Here is a 22,126-nt window from a genome sequence, read left to right on the forward strand (position 1 = left end):
CACACAGCAGTTGCATTGTTGTGTTTCTTTATATATTTATGGTAAGTGAAATTTGGAACTCACACATCAATCCTTCAAAGTATTTCGATGCAACTCTTAAAAATTCTCGAGAAAATCGGCTTTGAAATTTATCGAGTGTCCTTAGCACCCTGAAGTGAGGATATTTCTTGGAGGGGCCTTGCAGATCTGAGGTAGATTGCTCACATAGGAGTGTGTGGCCAGGCATCGAATCCCTGCCGCGGTAAATTTTTAAACGAAGGTTCATGTTATATAAGTGTTTACATGAATCGTAAAATACATATAGATAACAAAATTAGTTTCTAAGATTTTATAACTTAAACAATCCTTTATAAAATACTGATTATTAAGAATTTATATTTTCAATTGAAACTGGAGTTTTGTGTATCATATGTTGTTACAAATCAGACGACGTGCATTCTTGATCATTTTTTCAGACACTTACCCGGCTGGATGATACCATCGCTGTCTGGGAAGACGTCGAGCATGAAGCAATGCAGATGGCCCCCAATAAGGTCCACACAGTTTAGAGGCGTTGGGGTTCACTTCAGTTACCACCACAGTTCCGATGGAAGCCCAGGTGACTGTCCACCATAACATGATAATGCCTTCCCAGAGCCTCGCGTCCGTAGCGTGGTCAGTGTGTAAAGCATTGTTCGCCTGGAAGACGCTGTATCCCGAGACGGCCATCGAACTGGTACAACGGGAAATGTTATTTATCTGACCAGGCTACACGATTCTATTGATCCACGCTCCAATGCCAGTGACCCTGTCCCGCTGCACTCATAACTGACAATGTTGATGGGTCGACATGGGAACACGAACTGATAGTCCGTCGCGGAGTCCCATGTTCAAGAGGAGGCGCTGAACGGTTTGTTCCAAAACACTTGTGCCTGTACTGTGTCGTCGGATTAGATACAAACCGCTACCTATTCCACTTAACAAAGCAGTCAAACCTTTGTCCTCCACGCTCTGTGAAGAGACGTGGAAATCCACCACCATGTCACCTACTCATGGTTTTACCGTCCTTCATGCACTTTCCATAGATGATCATTACAATAGCAAGCGAACAGCCAGTAAACTTCGCCGTTTGCGAGATGCTCGCTCCCAACCGCCGGGTCGTAACAACCTGTCCTTTGCCAAAGTCGCTTATGTCGGTAGATTTTTTTCCATTTGCGGTCCGCATCATCAGTAGAATGGTTCCAAATTCGTCTACACTCCGCGACACATGCTCGCAAAGTCACCAGACGGCGTTCAGTCTCACGGTGGGCAGTGGTCACTACGTTTCATGCTATTACTGCATAGTGATCTTGAAGAAACGTCCTAATACAACTGTCCAATAACTTTCAGGCATTGTTGTTGCTGTTGTTGTTGTGGTGGTCATCAGTCCAGAGACTGGTTTAATGCAGCTCTCCATGCTACTCTATCCTGTGCAAGCTGCTTCATCTCCCAGTACCTACTGCAACCTACATCCTTCTGAATCTGTTTAGTGTATTCATCTCTTGGTCTCCCTCTACGATTTTTACCCTCCACGCTGCCCTCCAATACTAAATTGGTGATCCCTTGATGCCTCAGAATATGCCTGACTAGAAGTCACGTTCTTCCACAAATTTCTCTTCTCCCCAGTTCTATTCAATACCTCCTCGTTAGTTATGAGATCTACCCATCTAATCTTCAGCATTCTTCTGTAGCACCACATTTCGAAAGCTTCTATTCTCTTCTTGTCTAAACTATTTATCGTCCACGTTTCACTTCCATACATGGCTACACTCTACAGGGTGTTACAAAAAGGTACGGCCAAACTTTCAGGAAACATTCCTCACACACAAATAAAGAAAAGATGTTATGTGGACATGTGTCCAGAAACGCTTAATTTCCATGTTAGAGCTCATTTTAGTTTCGTCAGTATGTACTGTACTTCCTCGATTCACCGCCATGATTTCATACGGGATACCCTACCTGTGCTGCTAGAACATGTGCCTTTACAAGTACGACACAACATGTGGTTCATGCACGATGGAGCTCCTGCACATTTCAGTCCAAGTGTTCGTACGCTTCTCAACAACAGATTCGGTGACCGATGGATTGATAGAGGCGGACCAATTCCATGGCCTCCACGCTCTCCTGACCTCAACCCTCTTGACTTTCATTTATGGGGGCATTTGAAAGCTCTTGTCTACGCAACCCCGGTACCAAATGTAGAGACTCTTCGTGCTCGTATTGTGGACGGCTGTGATACAATACGCCATTCTCCAGGGCTGCATGAGCGCATCAGGGATTCCATGCGACGGAGGGTGGATGCATGTATCCTCGCTAACGGAGGACATTTTGTACATTTCCTGTAACAAAGTGTTTGAAGTCACGCTGGTACGTTCTGTTGCTGTGTGATTCCATTCCATGATTAATGTGATTTGCAGAGAAGTAATAAAATGCCCTCTAACACGGAAAGTAAGCGTTTCCGGACACATGTCCACATAACATATTTTCTTTCTTTGTGTGAGAGGAATGTTTCCTGAAAGTTTGGCCGTACCTTTTTGTAACTTCCTGTATACAAATACTTTCAGAAATGACTTCCTGACACTTAAATCTATACTCGATGTTAACAAATTTCTCTTCTTCAGAAACGATTTCCTTGCCATTGCCAGTCTACATTTTATATCCTCTCTACTTCGACCATCATCAGTTATTTTGCTCCACAAATAGAAAAATTCATTTACTACTTTAAGCGCCTCATTTCCTACTCTAATACACTCAGCATCACCCGACTTAATTCGACTACATTGAATTACACTCGTTTTGCTTTTGTTGATGTTCATCTTACATCCTCCTTTCAAGACTCAGTCCATTCCGTTCAGCTGATCTTCCAGGCCCCTTGCTGTCACTGACAGAATTACAATGTCATCGGCGGACGTCAAAGTTTTTATTTCTTCTCAATGGATTTTAATACCTACTCCGAATTTTTCTTTTGTTTCCTTTACTGCTTGCTCAATATACAGATTGAATAACATCGGGGAGAGGCTACAACCCTGTCTCACTCCCTTCACAACCACTGCTTCCCTTTCATGCTCCTCGTGTCTTATAACTGCCATCTGGTTTCTGTACAAATTGTAAATAGCCTTTCGCTCCCTGTATTTTACCCCTGCCACCTTTAGAATTTCAAAGAGAGTATTCCAGTCCACATTGTCAAAAGCTTTCTCTAAGTCTACAAATGATAGAAATGTGGGTTTGCCTTTCCTTAATCTTTCTTCTAAGATAATTCGTAGGGTCAGTATTGCCTCACGTGTTCCAACATTTCTACGGAATCCAAACTGACCTTCCTCGAGGTCGGCTTCTATCAGTTTTTCCATCCGTCTGTAAAGAATTCGCGTTAGTATTTTGCAGCTGTTACTTATTAAACTGATAGTTCGGTAATTTTCACATCTGTCAACATCTACTTTATTTGTGGTTGGAATTATTATATTCTTCTTGAAGTGTGAGGGTATTTCGCTTGTCTCATACATCTTGCTCACTAGATGGTAGAGTTTTGTCAGGGCTAGCTCTCCCAAGGCCGTCAGTGTTCTAATGGAATGTTGTCTATTCCCGGGACCTTGTTTCGACTTAGGTCTTTCAGTGCTCTGTCAAACTCTTCACGCAGTATCATATCTCGTATTTCAACTTCGTCTACATCCGCTTCCATTTTCATAATATTGTTCTCAAGAACATCGCCCTTGTATAGACCCTCTGTATACTCCTTCCAACTTTCTGCTTTCTCTTTTTTGCTTAGAACTGGGTTTCCATCTGAGCTCTTGATATTCATCCAAATGGTTCTCTTTTCCCCAAAGGTGTATTTAATTTTCCTGCAGGCAGTATCTATCTTACCCCTAGCGGTATACGCCTCTACATCCTTACATTTGTCCTCTAGCCATCCCTGCTTAGCCATTTTGCACTTCGTGTCGATCTCATTTTTGAGACGTTTGTATTCCTTTTTGCCTGCTTCATTTACTACATTTTTATATTTTCTCCTTTCATCAATTAAATTCTATATCACTTCTGTTGCCCAAGGATTTCTACTAGCCCTCGTCTTTTTCCCTACTTGATCCTCTGCTATCTTCACTATTTATTCTCTCACAGCTACCCATTCTTCTTCTACTGCATTTCTTTCCCCCATTCTTGTCAGTCGTTGCTTAATGCTCTCCCTGAAGCTCTCTACAACCTCTGGTTCTTTCTGTTTATCCAGGTCCCATCTCCTCAAATTCCCACCTTTTTACAGTTTCTTCAGTTTTAATCCACAGTTCATAACCAATAGATTGCGGTCAGAGACCACATCTGCCCCTGGAAATGTCTTACAATTTAAAACCTGGTTCCTGAATCTCTGTCTTACCATTATATAATCTATGTGAGACATTCCAGTATCTTCAGGCATTGTATAGTTCGTGTTTGAGTGGAGGTTTTGCACACTTGTTGAGAGCGGAGCTGCTGTGTTCCCTAGTGTCTTTCGGTGACCTACGAGGCCAGGTGTTCCCCAGAAGACGACGGGAGGCGACACGGCCAACTCGGGACACGCCAGACGCCAGCATGCTGCGGCTCCCAGTGTCAGATATGCGAGGAATGCAGCGCCGCGTAGCCCACTGTGGCGCTCCGGAGTTCACGGAAGTAAGTATGCGCAGTAGGCGGCCTGCAGCCACTGGGAGACTGCGGAACATTGAAATAGCAGTCCGACTGTGGCGATCGCTCGCCGCAGTTACGATCAATAAATATTCCTGCTCGTATTTAAATGTTAAACAAAATGAATCTCATTTCCTTTGCTGTACAGTCAGCCTCCTATCACCCGAGGCACAGAAGAAAGTAACACGGTAATTGTTGTTACGTCGCTGGGACTTGCAAAAATGAGCACGATTTTCATACGACAGTTTGTGGAAGAAAATGACTTCCATAGGAAGCTGAAAACATTACTGTACCACCAGATATGTGCACAAAATTTATTTATCATTTCCAGTCAACAGTAAGCAAGTTGATTCGAAATTTGATTGGTACAGTCAAACATGATAACATTTTCAATTTTAAGTTTAGACAATGTCATCTTTTTGCTACTGTAGACAGAAAAGTAAGGCATTTAGTGTATTGTCATAGTAATTGTGAGCTTTCCGCAGTCTTGACAACGGCGGAGCTCATGCAGTAGGGAGAATGATACCAGCTTTTTTGTATTGCAGATCATCAGACTACGCAATCATGAGCCTTAGCAGTAATTTTTGCTTCGTATTTATTGTTCCTAGAATAAAGTATCACGTTGAACTATTGGTACACAACCAGTCACAAAAATTTAACATTTTTCTACGGATAAAATACCCAACACGGACTACGTACCTCTACCGTTCTGCGTGGCCAATCACAAAGTGAGCACTCGCAGACAATACTGAACGGTTAGGTGTTTACACTGTTTAGCACGGCTGCATTGCGCTAAATTTTAGGTTCAAAACCGTATTTCAAGTTTAATTTACAACATCGGATCGGTATGATTAAATATCGAATCCGCTTACGAATATCAGTGCTATGCCATACTAAATCATATGTGTAGCGTCTCTTTCGGGTTTTGCCAACGTCCACTCCAGCTAAAATATTCTCGGAGCGAAGTACCGCAGTGGTGCAGTGGTCGAGGTACTGAACTCAAAACCGCAGGGAGAGGTTTTAAAATTCTCGTTTAGCCATCTGGATCCACATTTTGTACCGTTTCCATAACATGTTTAAGGCAAATAGGAGGAAAAAGACATGGTTAATCTCCAACCTAATCTTGTTCACTCTGAGTATGAGCTCAGTCTTTAGTGACATTGTCATCAAATCGAATCTCCTTTTCCTTTTCCATTAAAATATTAGTTAGAAAAGAAACTCGCTTTTTACTACCAACTTTTTGAAAGCTTTTCTGAGAAGTCGCATATGAAACAGCGTTAACACACTCAGTATACATAATTTGTTACTACTTCATAAAAAGGGAGAAAGGGATAATGTAGACAATTTTAGACCTATTTCTATTCCATCAGTGTTTGCAAAAGTCATTGAAAAGGCTGTGTATGCAAGGATAATTGATTATTTTATATCACACGATTTGCTATCAAATGTACAGTTCGGCTTTGGAAGTTGTTTAACAAGTGAAATTGCTATATTCTCTTTTCTCTGTGAGGTACTGGATGGGCTAAACAAAAGGTTTGCAATGATTGGCATATTTTTTTTTATTTAACTAAGGCATTTGATTGTGTTGATCACAACTTACTGCTCCAGAAGTTGGACCATTACGGTACACGGGGAGTAGCTCACAATTGGTTCACCTCTTACTTTAGCAACAGGCAGCAAGAGGTCGTTATTCACAATGTTGATAACGGCTGTGATGTGGGGTCTGAGTGGGGTACTGTCAAGTGGGGGGTGCCCCAGGGATCAGTTTTCAGGCCACTCCTGTTCCTTATTTATATAAAAGATGTGCCCTCTAGTATTACGGGTAACTCTAAAATATTTCTGTATGCTGATGACATTTGGTAGTAAAGGATGTTGTGTGCAACATTGACTCGGTTTGAAATAGTGGAGTACATGACCTAAATTCATGGCTTCTAGAAAATAAACTAACTCTAAATCATACTAAGACTTAGTTTTTACAGATTCGAACACACATTTCAACAAAACCTGACGTTTTAATATCACAGAACGGGCATATGATTGGTGAAACTGAACAGTTCAAATTCCTAGGTGTTCAGATAGATAGTAAGCTGTCGTGGAAAGCCCACGTTCAGGATCTTGTTCAAAGACTTGATACTGCCATTTTTACTATTCGAACGGTATCAGCAGAGAGTGATGGTACGACAAGAAAATTAGTCTACTTTTCGCTTATGTCGTATGGTATTATGTTTTGTGGAAACTCTTCCCATTCTAAAAGGATATTTTTGGCTCAGTAACGGGCGCTTCGGGCAATAAGTGGTGTAAGTTCACGAACCTCTTCTCGACCCCTGTTCACGAGTCTGGTATTTTGACATTGACTTACTGTCATTTCTTGTTAACAATATTAGCTTATTCCTAAGTATAAGCAGCTTTCACTTAGTTAATAATCGGCAAAAATCAAACCTGCATTTGGATCGGACTCCCTTAAGTCTTGTGCAGAAAGGTGTGCAGTGTACTGCTGCATCCATTTTCAATAAGCTATCACTCGGATTCAAAAATCTTAGCAGTAATTCACGCGCTTTCAAATCGAAATTGACGAATTTCCTCATGGGTCACTTCTATTCTGTCGAGGAGTTACTTGAAAAATTAAGATGATTCTTGTTGTATTGTTGATTGTGTTTACTTAAACTTATGGTTTGGTTAATTAAGGTTTCATTAACATTTTATTTTTATCTGTTATTACTTTTATGTTGTAATTTCATGTTCTGACACGTTCCACGACTTTGGAGAGTTGCTCCTCAAGTTGGTTCTACGGAACTTGACGAATAAATAAATAAAAAAAAAAACTCACAGTTAGGCTAGAAGAAAGGATTCAAGAGAAACTCCGATTTAGTCTTGTGTGTGCGAGTTAGTTCAGAGAAAAATGATGATCTGAGGATAGTATACGTATTTTCTTACTCTACAGAAGCGTTTGATTGTTTGTACCGTGCATTAGCAAGTAAAGTCGTGTGCAGTCAATGGCTGGGAGACCCCGAAGGCCAGGTTCAGTCATCTAACTGGCAATGTTTTTCCTATCCTTAGCACCTGGAGGCATGTTTTATTCGCGAAGTACGGTAGTCGTGTGGGTAAGTGTATCTCTGAAGTGTAGCGACTGTAATGTCAGTGTGTAGAACGTAGTGTCATATTCATGTTGGACACGTTGAGCGGCGGGAGAGGATGAAACCCAGCGCCACAGCGTACTCCTCTCGAAGAGCAAGGGGCGCCGAGTTTAGCGACTCCCAACGTTTCGCATGCCCTCACTTCATGAAACACCGCGGAGAGGTTCGGAATGTAATCCAGGACACTGGCGCAAAGACAGGTGATGAGGGCCTTCACGCCACAGTCGCGCCTGTCTCCACTGCGTAAAGCCGAAGGGGAATTTGTCAACAGCGCGTGGTGCTGCCGGATGATCGCCCGTCCAAGTACGGCCTCACCAGACGGTGCTTAACTTTGTTGACCTGACAGAAACCGTTGTATCCACCTCGGCAAGGCTGTTGACCAGAATTTACTCATAATTTGAATCTGTTTGGATTTGAGCGTGAGCTGGTAATGGTTTCTCCGGTATCTACAAAGCAGGTGATATGAACTCCACTACTGTGTCATAAACGGAAAAAAATCGGATTGACTGAAGGGGTGAAAACGGAAGAAGGTGCCACATGGTTCTCATTTAGGTTCTCTGTGTTTACTGACACACGCGTTGAGAGGCACCCACATGCCTTGCTAATACTGTGGCATCAAGCAGTCAGGCCTGCAAGATGAGTGGTCTGCCAAGCGAGTGGATTCATTCTTATTTATCGAGTAACATGAACTCTCGTACTCACAATTAAGTTACAAATTATCCTCCTGTATGAATAATACGCAACGGAAACGCACATCTGACTATCAGTAATTTACAGAACTCTGATTTTTCACTACGCACTGGCAATACCACATTTTCTCTTTGTCTTTTATTTAACGGCTTGTAGCAACACGTGGCCACCGCACTGAATATGAATGGCGCACACATTATAAATTCGGGACATCATGACAACATACAATTCGAAGGAAAAGTCCACCAATCTTCTTCTTTTCACTATCTTATTTATTCCGATAAATTCTATAACCTAAACACACACATTCTATAACCTACAACAATAACACATGAGAAATTCCGCCCAGTGGGCATGGCTTTACATTGGTGATTCTCTACCTTATGATCTCGTAATTATTTAACGCTACAGTGCACTTTCTGGATAGGATGGTGGATCTTTTATTATATCTCACACTTCGACTCTCACAATCATCATCACGAAACTTTCCTCCAGATCGAGCGGTACAGAAGGAACAAGCATAACCCACTAATCTTTTGAAGCTACCTTGCTACTCTCCCATGCAAACCACACATACCCAAATTACATGACATACACCACACTACAACATGGAATACAATACAATAAATAGTCACAACACTATCACTTTCAGCTTTCCCACTTCTATTAGTATTTATCCCAGTTCCACACGACACTGCCCCACTTTGTAATTCTACTTTCCTACTATGAACTCTGGAGATATATGCACGTCTTCCTGTACAATGCAAGCCAAGTGGCGTTGCTGGATAGACGGCCGACTCACCTTGCTTCTCTCTCAGAGTATTATAGTTTGAATCTAGCGTCACACGGAATCATATCACGCAAAGTAATTTTAAGAACATATTCATCACACACGCGAGTCCTCAACTGATACCATGGACGAGTACTTCTCTTTATCCTTTGTCTCATACACAGATTGAGACACACACAGTACTCACCACGTGGAAGTACTCGTCTCTAATTTCAAGTCCTGCACACGCCATTTCTTAAATATTTCAACTTATGGTACACACGCTATTTCTTAAATATTTCAACTTATTGTACACACGCTAGTAATTCAGCTTAACTTAAGCACATGGAAGTATTTCAACTTATTGCTACACCTGGTACCATTGTGACCGTTGGTCACTTCCGAAGATTACTATGATCCGATTAATATTACCTGCCTGACATTTAATTCTCCCCACAAAAGTTCCTGAAATAGAGAAATTATTATTTCAAACTACTCTTAAATATTCCACATGCACACCATGTCTCCACTCTTTTGTCTCTACGGAACACAACTAAAACAGGTCTTAACAGCACAAGATCCAGCGGCAGAGTGCTGAAACATGGCCGTTCTTCAGGTCCTCTTGCACCTCTGCTGAAGTGGGGGAACACCTTGCTACCGTATTGGTCAGCCACATTTCAGGCGCTCAAAGCTCAGGTAAATTTCATCTCTTTGGTCCCACCAAAGGTGGCCAAAGGATCGTCTCAAAGATGATCATATATTCACATTCACTATCTGCGGTTAGCAGACGACCATACATTCATTCATTTCACAGATCTCACCAAACTGGATGTAGGGATTTACTTTGTAGGAGTGCACATGTGATCAATTAAATAAATAAATTGTCATTCTTTCCCACACTGGTATCCGGCTTCGCTGTATTAATTGAAATTGAGTTATTTTACAAAAAAAAATGTGTTGTTCTGACAAAAATAATGAAGTATGTTGTACCTATTTTCAATGTCGGGCGGTACTGTACCCTTTCAGCGTATGTCCCGTTACACAACAGGGCTGATTATATAGATTGTTTGTTCCTGGAGGCAACGCTCTCATTGTGAAATATACAGAATTTAAAATACAATGTAAATAGTTTAAGCACTTGGGGCACTGTATAACTTTTACAAGTGGAAAACAACGAAACTGAAAGAAAATGAAGTGCCCAAAGCACGTTGGTTTTAAAAATCTTTTTAATGATAGTTTCTTATTTGGTGATTGTTTGATAATATTGTAGATTGCAAATTTTAAAATTTGCAGTGCTGACGACAGATTGAAAGCTTTTATGCACACTTCGCATTCATAGTCTTTTGCAAAAATTGTTATGGTCTCCTTGTTAAAACAGCTTTTTAAGAAATGGTTCAAATTGCTCTAAGCACTATGGGAGTTAACATCTGAGGTCATCAGTCCCCTAGAACTTAGAACTACTTAAACCTAACCAACCTAAGGACATCACACACATCCATGCAAGAGGCAGGATTCAAACCTGCGACCGTAGCAGCCACGTGGTTCCGGACTGAAGCGGCTAGAACCGCTCGGCTGCAGTGTCCGGCAAAGTGCTTCTCACAGTCTTTGATACTGAAATGGAGAATGTCCTTTCCGTCGATAATCTCCACCCTAGTTTGTATTATAATATTATTTTGTAAGTTTACCCACCACCGGCGGATATTCGTATCGAAATCAGGACTATCTGGATGAAAGGTACTACCAATTGTCGACCTTCACTTCGACCGTCGATCAAACGTATGGGAATTCTAAAATTATCATCGTAGGATATATATCCAGTCCAGTCATATGTAATTAATATTATTGGCATCTGAAAGGAACTGCATTGGTTTAGCGAACGTCAAACAGAAAAATGAACTAACTACGACAACGCTTCCTTAATCTATATATACAAAAGTATTATGTAAATTGACAGTAGAGGGGGAGAAAGGAGAGGAAATAGAAGGAAAGGAACTAATGATATCAGATGCCTTGGGACTTCATGCGGGATCAGCGGCGACGAGTGAAAATTTGTGGTGGACCGAAATTTGAATCCAGGATCTCCTGCTTGCTTTTTATTTTTTTTACGCTACCCCCTTTTTTAATGCTTTTAAACAAATAAAACGTGTCTTGTTCAAAAAATGGTTCAAATGGCTCTGAGCGCTATGGGACTTAACATCTTAGATCATCATTCCCATGGGAAATAGAAATACTTAAACCTAACTAACCTAAGGGCATCGCACACATCCATGCCCGAGACGGGATGCGAACCTGCGACCGTAGCGGTCGCGTGGTTCCAGACTGAAGCGCCTAGAACCGCTCGTCCACACCGGCCGGCCATAACTTGTTAATTAACTTTATTTGTTTTTATTTTTATTTTTTCTTAGGGTCACAGCCAGCTACAAGCTGAGGAGACAAGGTAGACGGGGGTCGAATCCCGAGGCCTGGACACGAAGCCTCCCCCACACCAACGCTGTGCTGCATCTCATACTGCTCATTTTTATTTTACTTACTTATTCATTTATGCACACACATACATCGGAAAAACAAGTTAAAACTAATCCACCCATCTGTACCCTGGAAACCACGCAAGTTGATGGAGGATGGCAGGGGCTGAGTCCAAGGTGTAGGCGCTTCATCTTTCGTTTCGAATTTGGCGGGGGCCTATGCCTACCACGCCGGGAACACGCCAACTTAGCGGGGGAGTGCTAAAAATCCTGTAAAGATAATTGGCAAAATACGTTCCACAAGGGGAACAGCGCGCAACTTTTGCACGTGCAGTCTGCAAGTACTGCCAAAAATCAAGGCGTGAGTGATGAGCATCTCGATCTAGATATGCCTAGGCTCCGCCTTTTATCCAGAGAACCGCCCTAGACTTTGGTCAGGAAAATAGTCAATCACTGGGTAAAGAAAGGATTCTGGGTCAATAAGGAGCGGCGGCACTTATAAAAGAATACCCGACCATTTGTCGGCCGAACAACGAGGCATCCGCAGCGGCTATACAGCTAAACCAGTAATGATTATCGTCAACACTACGACAGGCGCTGCAGGGGGGATAGTCCTCCATTTCTACGGCGTGGAGTCGCTGATTAATTGGATACTTCCCACAGGTGGCATAATACCAAGTTGATTTGATATGCGTCGGAAATAAACTGAGGTGAATGAGCCTTCAAACCACAATCCACCGTAAGAACGGTAACTCGCGGTCTGCGATGTTACAAGCGACGATATGGAGGAAAATGACATAGAAATCTTTTGCCCGCGGTCGGCGCATTCGTGGGAGTTCGGCGCGAACATAACTGAGTTCCAAAATGATCGCTGCGATAAATGCGGGCTTGCTGCTACCGACCTGGACCGGCGGGGACGGGGATACTGGCACAAAATGGCAAGTAAATACTGCGTATTGGAGCCTTCGACAATGCGCCACTGTTTATCACCGTGACCAAGTAAAGCGCCGCCGCACGGCAGCGTTCTTCAGTAAGATCTAGCCCTCCTGCACACTGGGGCGAATAGAAGATGGACCCAGCCGTCAGGAAATACCTGAGTGCCGCTTGAATACAGCATCGTATCGTAATCGTCATCGGTAGAATCTGCGCAAAATGAACCATTCTGGATGTCATATAGGCATTTAGGTAGACAACACGCTACAGAGGATCGAGGTGGCGTAGGGAGCTGTGACTGGTCCCCATACCGGTAATTCTCAAAACTTGACGAAAGGTGACCGCCGCGATTACGACGTAAAGGTGACGCCAAGAAAGCGGAGATGTTGGACACAGGGCAGGGGTGCCAGATCTTCCGGGGCCAGCCAGCGAGCAATAGACAGAGCTGTGGATTTTCACGCATTCAGCACAGTTCCAGGCTCCATCTCATGGCCGTAATGGCGTCAAGGATCTGATCGACCTCCTCCAGTTAACGAACTAGCACTGAGAGCTCATCTGCGTGTGCACGACATCGCAAGGTGTAACCGCGTAAGGAGGGGCCAGACAAGTGAGTCGTTGGCAGGCCTATGAGCGGCTCCGGCTCCATTTCACAAGGGTGTGTGGATAGGGAACAGCCTTGGCGGACCAACAGTTGGATCGCTATCGGACGCGCCTCGCACCCTTTGACCTTGACCAACGAACGCGCGCTGCTGAACAGTCGCTGATAAAGCGGACAGGGAAGACCTTCCGTTCTAAGACAGAATATAGAAATATATTGGGCACTCTATCAAACGCGCTATCAGAATCAGCGGTTACAATTGCCCCAGGAAATCTGCACGCCTCTGCCGGCGCAGTCACGTCACGACAGTTTGCAGTGGTTTTACGGATATTAACTTTGTCCCTGGCGTAGTCTACTTGGCGGGGACGACACGTGTTAAGAGGGGTCTGCAGCGCACAACCAGTAACGACGCAAAAATCTTGTAATCACTATTTAATAAGGTGATAGGGCGGTAATGGGTTTTAATAATGTGTCGGTACCAGTTTATGAATGGTAAAAATAATGCCCTCGACAAAAGCTTGCGGAATCGCAGCTGCAGAAGTCCAGTTCATTATACAACTCCATCCAGTGTGTAGATATGAGACTACGAAAAATACGATGAAATTCATTAGGGAGTACGTCGATGCCTGGCGGCTTGCACAGAGCAGCCCTCAAAACAGCGGAAGTGACATTCTCGGAGGTGAAAGGTTCCTCCACAAGCGTTAGGGCGCGTGGAACGTCTACGGCGATAGGTTCGAAGTCCAGAACGTCCCCATCATCGGAACGATAGTCTCGGCGATAATATTCTACAAAGCTATCGATTATGTGCGCCTTAGAGGAGACCCGGTGTGCACTGTAATGTGCGAGTTTGCAGTGGGGCGGGTTTTTGTTATTTTTCAATCGTCGTACTCCTCAAAATTGAATTCCACCTACCTCAGTACGGCGTCCGCTCGCTGTCCCTTTCCTCTGCAAGCGTAGATACTTACGAGACGACGAAAAAACAGCGTTGAAGAAAGACGTCGCCTAATATCCATCCTCCAAAGTCCGCGTAAACTCTGCTAGCATTTCAGGTCCTGCAATCTCTCATTTATAGGGATTTCGTGCGGTAATATGATGAATTTGACTGAAATGAACGTCTTACAGTTTTCAGGCTAATAAAGTTTATTGCTGCATAACAAGAGTTTATGCGCTACCAAGTCCGCATTTAGTGAAGAACTGTTCTATCATTCCTTATGCTTAGTCAAACAATCAACTTCACACGCAAAGCAGCCAGAATTTTACACAAGTCTGACCCGATCGATGACGCGATCTCACATAGATCCGCTACTGTAAATGAGTTTCACATTCGGTACTTTTCAGTGGCTTTCTTTAAAAGAAACTGCTCGCCAGATACTCCATAAATGATTACATAATATGCCACACGGAATTTTCATAAAGGCCGAAATTTCACATGCGACTAACTTTCCAGCAACACACTCCTGAAACTCCAAAATTTCATCAACTACATCAGCGTTAGTCAGGACACGTACTAACCGCGAGGAACTTAATATTCCTTAATTTTACACATAATGAGAATCATCACATTCAACATGTCCTTCCGCATCCGAAGCTGGTGAGCGACTCTCTCGAGACTCTCTCACTTACAGCATATCTAACTAGTTGTGTTCAGGAACTACTTAATTCTGATTGGCTGATCAGTCTGACGGACCAATCAGAATGATCCCTCGAGATCATTCTCGCTGCAAAACTCGCCTAAGCCAGTCACTATTCAGAAACGCATTTGCGACTTCCAAAATGCAAATACTAATACAATTTTTAATATAACAAAACGAAGATAAAATTAATCTTTAAAATAATTTAGAAAACGATTGCACTTCAAACTGATGTTCGGGCCGCCGCCTTACAAAAGCAATCACACCTAGACATACGTCATCAGCAATGTGGGTAAAACACATCTTTCCCACGTTCCAATTACGTAATATTGTACATAATACAATATTGATTTTTTAACGTGTGTCCCACATACACACGCTCACTCATTCCCATATATTCACACAACAACATCATAAACAGATATTAATTTTTCCTGAATTTTAATCTACAAAATGGCCGGCCGCGGTGGTCTAGCGGTTCTAGGCGCTCAGTCCGGAACCGCGCGACTTACTGTCGCAGGTTCGAATCCTGCCTCGGGCATGGATGTGTCTGGTGTCCTTAGGTTAGTTAGGTTTAAGTAGTTCTAAGTTCTAGGGGACTGATGACCACAGATGTTAAGTCCCATAGTGCTCAGAGCCATTTGAACCATTTGAATCTACAAAATGAAAAGTAATTAAAGTTTTGAAAATAAAAATCCAAATATATTGATTGGCTACCTTGAGAACTCCGTTGATGATTTCAAACGATATCAAAAGACAAACTGTTATTGTTCCGAACTGAATGTTTCACTGCCGGCTGGTGTGGCCGTGCGGTTCTAAGCGCTTCAGTTTGGAACCGCGTGACCGCTACGGTCGCAGGTTCGAATCCTGCCTCGGGCATGGGTGTGTGTGATGTCCTTAGGTTAGTTAGGTTTAAGTAGTTCTAAGCTCTAGGGGACTGATGACCTCAGAAGTTAAGTCCCATAGTGCTCAGAGCCATTTGAACCATTTTTGAATGTTTCACTGTGAGTGTCGGTTTGGTGGGTTTTACGTAATTTTCTGAATCCTCGAAACTGTTATATGTACAGCTTTGAAATTTGGAGGAGATCTTCTTCCGGATAACAGAAAATAGTATATCAGGTTTGAAAATAATCGGTTAATATTGAATATGTTTTATTTTAGATTCGTAAGGGGTATGAATATACGGTCGTTTTAAGTGACACAGAAGCCCGTTCTCACCTTGGCTAGTAGCGACAGATGTGCTATGAGTCATGGCTAAGACACAAGTTTGCAGCCTACTGTACGTTCACTGGGCTCCATGTCTAGGTATCTTACTGCAATAAATGTTATCCCGTAGTAACTTGCGACGTCACAAGTACGGTGAAGTAAGTACTATCTGCGATGCCTGCGATCACGCACAATATGATGCAAGGAGGGATTCTCCTTCCACACTGCATCAGGATTTCGGGCACTCACCACAGCTCCCAGTAGGTTCCGGTGAGCAACCGGTAGGAACTTCTCATTAACGACTCTACATTCAGTCTGCACTTCTGAGGAAGGTGGCTACCATCGAGCCATGGAGGTCGCACAGAAGAAGAATTCTGTAGTGTGCCTGTGCCAAGCAGCCACGTCCCTGCTGTAAGTGATGAATGTGCGACGGAGCAGCTATTAGACACATTGAAGCTACCAGCCGACCACTGATGCGTAGGTTTGCAGACGCCGACCAGACCTTTTCCACGCATCATTGATATGTTGGCAACGATCAGGAGCCTGTAGGCGCCGAGCGTTGAGCTGCTACGGTGCCCAACTCCTCCAGACCTCCTGGTGGGGAAGGAGCAGTGTACATACGTAAGCGGAGTGGTCAGAAAATTGGAAACTTGTGGTAAGTTTCTATGGGGGCGAAACTGCTAAGGTCATCGGACCGTAGGCTTACGCGTTACTTAATCTATCTTGAACTAACTTACGCTAAGGACAACACACACACACACCCATACCCGAGGAAGGACTCGTACCTCCGACGGGGGGATCCGCGCGAAACGTGACAAGATGCCTGAGACCGCACGGTTACCCCGCGTGGCAGTGGTCAGACAACACCAAAGCCGAGCGCTCTACATCGAGCACCTTATCAACCAGCCCACGGGAGACACAAATGCTATCTAAGTGACTTACCAGATGGCTCTGGTGAAACATGAATCATGAGTCGTCTGCGTGGCGTACCTCCCAGGTGTCCGCCATGGACAGATCGCGAACAGTGAGACGCAGCTCCTGAGACGTTGCAAAATCCGGATATTGATCTTTTCGGCGGAGTACACAGTTAAAGTTTCCTCCAAAGAGAAGCCTTTCATATCGACCTAAGAACAGTATAGCAATATCGTCCGCATAAAATCGTGTCCTTTGGCGACAACGTCCGGCATCAGAAGGCGCATAGACCTTAACCCTTTCGTGAGCCGTGGGAAACATGCTTCCCTCCACAATGAACTCGCTCCTAGTCCCGTGGAAGTCACAGTTCCCACCTCTGTATGGTGCTACCACCTAGTGAACAGTATAGGGTACTACTTCCAGTCGGAAGTTCCCGCCGTTTTTGCTGTACCTTCGCGGAGAGACATTGTATAGCTGAGTGTTGCTCTGTAGAGTGCTGTTTCCTCAAAGATATAGTATAAGGTAAATACTTTTGATTTACCCAAATTTATGAAGGAAACCGTAAAATTGGAACAAGGGGAATTCCAGTTTGAAATAAAAGGAGCCATTTCTGCAGTAAAATGAATGGATAACCGTCCAGTCACTTTCCTGTCCTCAATTCATGACCCATGAGAAACAGCACAGTGAAAAGGAAAATCAAGGATGGTACTAGTACAAAGATTTCTTGTCCTGAAGTTGTGGCAGCATACAACAAAATAATGGGTGGTGTCGATAAGTTTGATCAATTACGAGAAAGGTATGCTATTGGCTGACGTTCTGTAAAATGGTGGCACAGAATATTTTATTTCCTGGTGGACGTTGCTGCAGTGAACAGAAAATGGACAGCACGATCAGCTCACATGCAGGATCCATCTAGCCAGACAATTGATCGCTGGCTTCTCATCCCAAAAAAGGCGTGGACAAAAACCTGTCTTTCTGGCAAAAAGGGGTAAAGTACCAGAAGATTTTCGTCATGTTGCTGTAGGGGAGCATCAACCCATTTTAGGAGAAACCTACTGGACGTGCCGTCATTGTAGTACCAAAGCTGCGGATAAGAGCACTCGCGGTGTTTGTACATATTGTCAAATACCACTTTGCATAGACCCAGGTTTCAGAAAATTTCATGGCAAGTAATTGTGAACAATCATTGTAACAAGAGAAGTAAATTTATCAAATAAATATGACATATATTGAAAAAGTTGTTTTTGTCATTTAACTCCAAGGAAGGGCAGTGGGAAGAATACTTCCCACCTTGTTTTGTGACCTCGCTTTCAGAAAATGGTTCAAATGGCTCTGAGCACTATGGGACTTAACATCTGAGGTCATCAGTCCCCTAGAACTTAGAACTACTTAAACCTAACTAACCTAAGGTCATCACACACCTCCATGCCCGAGGCAGGACTCGAACCTGCGACCGTAGCATTCCCGCGGTTCCGGACTGCCGCGCCTAGAACCGCACGCCCACCGCGGCCGGCACTTTCACAATTGGAGCAAATTTGATATTCTGTATGATAAATATACCTATCTGTTAACTACTATCTGCTCTCCATTCACTAAAAAAAAACAGCTCAATAATTTTGCCCACGAAAGGGTTAATGACACGCATGGACTGAATTACAAACGCCATAATCCCTGGCAGACGTGAGATACATGATCTTGTCAATCAGGATGCCTTCGTGTACATACACTGCCATTCCACGGCCAACGTGGTGGCCATGAAAGGCATAGAAGTCACATCCCGCTGTCCGTGGTAGTGTTGCCAGGTGGACCTCTTGTAATAGTGCAACGTCTGTGTTATTTCTTCCAGGAGATGGGTTTTGACTGGCTCGGGGGCCCGTTGACTTTCAGTGTTGCGATACGGTATGTGTGGGGCTGCGCCCTGCTGGGATTGGGGACTGCAGGTCGCTGCCGCGACCTTCGCTCAGCGCAGCAGTTGACATCAGCCTGTCGCCTCCCCCAACGGCGGAGACGCCTTTACGAGATAAGCTGTTTCTTCAAAATCCTCGTTGCATGCCAGCAGTGACTCCGTCGCCGTGTTAGCCATAAGTTCAACGCCTGCCGAAACTGCCAGATCGACTGGTATCGTTCCTTCTATGGTAAGCGCTTCAGAAGCAGGAACATTCCGTTCCGTCCATGCGAGAGTCACTGAGGGTCGCCGTTGCACAGCCTCACTGACAACGCCATCGTCCACGATCTCAGATGCTGAAACATAGATTTGCACAACAGAGAGTGTATCATCTGGACAGGGAGAAAGGACCCATTCCGACGTTGTACGGAACCTACTTTTGTGTCGTCTAGGGGAGCGTTGTTTACGCAATCGCCGTTCCACGTCCGAAGATGGAAGGAAGTCGCGCCGGTCAGGCAGAAAGGCCGCAATCGGGACTAACAGAGAGTCGACGAAGGGGTTTCGTTCGACATAAGCTTCGGCGACGGACGCAACCGGATTAACCACTGGAGCTGAGGACGTGGCTAAAGTCCCATCGTCAGTCACCTCATTGACAGCCGGTACAGGGAGGAGCGTAACACTGTCCATCAGCTGTTCACGTGATTCAGAGAACCGCTGGGCGGCCGACAGCGACTTAAGCGACACCGCATATGTGAACGGAAGTATCGTAGACGACGATGGAAGTTCCACTCCTCCAGTTGGTAGCAGCGTTTTCCGTCGCTGCAGACATTTAGAGCTGACGTAGGCCTCTTTTCAAAATGGTTCAAATGGCTCTGAGCACTATGGGACTCAACTGCCGAGGTCATTAGTCCCCTAGAACTTAGAACTAGTTAAACCTAACTAACCTAAGGACATCACAAACATCCATGCCCGAGGCAGGATTCGAACCTGCGACCGTAGCGGTCTTGCGGTTCCAGACTGCAGCGCCTTTAACCGCACGGCCAGGGCCTCTTTTCCACACACAGAACAAATACGCGGCTGTCCGTCGTACATGATTACGGCTCGACATCGACTGTTGGTCAGATAAGACTGAACACAGCTGCGCAGATCAGTTGTGATCTGACGCACCCAATTAAGTGCAGAGTATGTGCGGAAGCGGGCCCAGCGTTCTGCCTTGCGGTTATGAAGAGTGCCATTTTGCCGGAAAGTCACTGTAACGTCCTCAGCGGGCACGTCGAACGGCAGTTCGAACACGCAGATAGTTCTAACGCCTAATACCGCGTATTCGGATTTGACCATACCGACGTTACCGTCAGCGTAACAGAAATGGAGTCCCAGTTTGCTCGAGTTCCAAACGAGCTCGCAGCCAGCGCCACTGATCATTTTAACGTAAACAGTGTTACGGAGAATCGAATGACGGATGCCCAGAAGTTCCCATGGCGGGATCTTCGCCTCCTCACGGAGGAAACGTTCCACATCTAAATCTTTCGGTAGTATTTATTACGGACAGAGGTTGAAACGTAATGTCGATTTCCTGAACTTATTTGCCATGATCTTACTTCACAAAGTCCGCAAGCAGGCGGCTCACACGTTCCGCAGGCTGAAATATGGCACGTCCTCTCGGGGTGGCCACTGAAGTCAAATTATCATAGCGCTTCCTTAATCAATACATACAGAGGTATTATGTAAATTGAAGGTGGGAGACTGAGAAAGGAAAAGAAACGGAAGGTAATAATGATACGAGCTGCACTGGAACTTTGTGCGATCAGAGGTGACGCGTGAAAATGTGCGCCGGACAGAGGCCAGAACCCGGGATCTCCTGCTGACTGGTCACTTTCTTTAACCACTGCGTCACCCAAACACGGTGTTTACCACAAATGCCTGGAATACCTCGGCACCTTTGTCGGCCGATCTCACTCCCAGGCAGCGCCACCTACGCACAGATCCCCTCCCATGTCTTCCATGCTCGCTAACTTCATATTTCCGCCGGTGATCAAAGTAAATGTGCATCCACAATGATGTACCTTCGTCCGATTGGCAGTGTGAAGGCGTGTGCTAACGTGAAACAGTATGTTTGAGTCCTACAGTATTCCAACAACCCGAGCACAAACGGCAAAACCAACACTGGAAACGTCCCACATCTCCCAAGCCAAGGGAATCCAAAGCTGCTCATACGAGTTCCAGTAAGGTCAGTTCCTTGAGCATAGAACCACAATCAATGCACTGCACTGTGAAGAAACTTTACAGAAACTGTAAGTAGGCTGTTTAGGTTTTTACGCTGGTGACGCCTGGTAGCGCTCTGTATGAAAATCACTGACTGTGCTCTGTGCAGTCTGTGGCTGGTTGGCATTGTTGGAATATTCGCTTGAGTAGTGTTGGGCAGTTGGATGTGAACAGCGCGTAGCGTTGCGCAGTTGGAGGTGAGCCGCCAGCAGTGGTGGATGTGCAGAGAGAGATGGAGTTTTGAGAGGTTTTGAGCGGACGATCTGGCGATCTGGACATGTAGCCGCCAGAAAAAGGAAATTTGTAAAGATGGATGTCATGAATTGATTGATATATATATATATATATATATATATATATATATATATATATATATATATATATATATGATGACTTTTGAACACTATTAAGGTAAATACATTGTTTGTTCTCTGACAAAATCTTTCATCTCCTAACTATGCCTATCAGTAGTTAGAAACTTTTATTTAGCTGGCAGTAATGGCGCTCGCTGTTTTGCAGTAGTTCGAGTAACGAAGATCTTTGTGAGGTAAGTGATTCATGAAAGGTATAGGTTATTGTTAGTCAGGGCCATTCTTTTGTAGGGATTACTGAAAGTCGGATTGCGTTGCGCTAAAAATTTTGTGTGTCAGTTTAGTGATGATCAGAATAAGTAAGGAGAAAACTGTCTGAGTACGTTGAGTTTTGATCAGCTGTTTGAAAATCAAATAACGTAGAAGTTTACTAGCACTGTCATTTTTAATTTTTTCTAAGGGGAAATTTCACATCCTCCTTACAGCCCGAATCTTTCACCTTGTGGCTTTCACCTCTTTTGCGACCTAAGGAAAGACATGCGTGAACGTCTGTTTCAGTTGGACGAGGAAATAGAAGATTGAGTGCGATTGTGAATAAGCTGCTGACTGCATTCTACGGAACATGAATTTATTATTATTATTATTTTTATTTTTATCGCAAGTACTTA

The sequence above is a fragment of the Schistocerca nitens genome, chromosome 6, assembly GCF_023898315.1.
Source record: "Schistocerca nitens isolate TAMUIC-IGC-003100 chromosome 6, iqSchNite1.1, whole genome shotgun sequence".
NCBI classification, from domain to species: Eukaryota; Metazoa; Arthropoda; class Insecta; order Orthoptera; family Acrididae; genus Schistocerca; species Schistocerca nitens.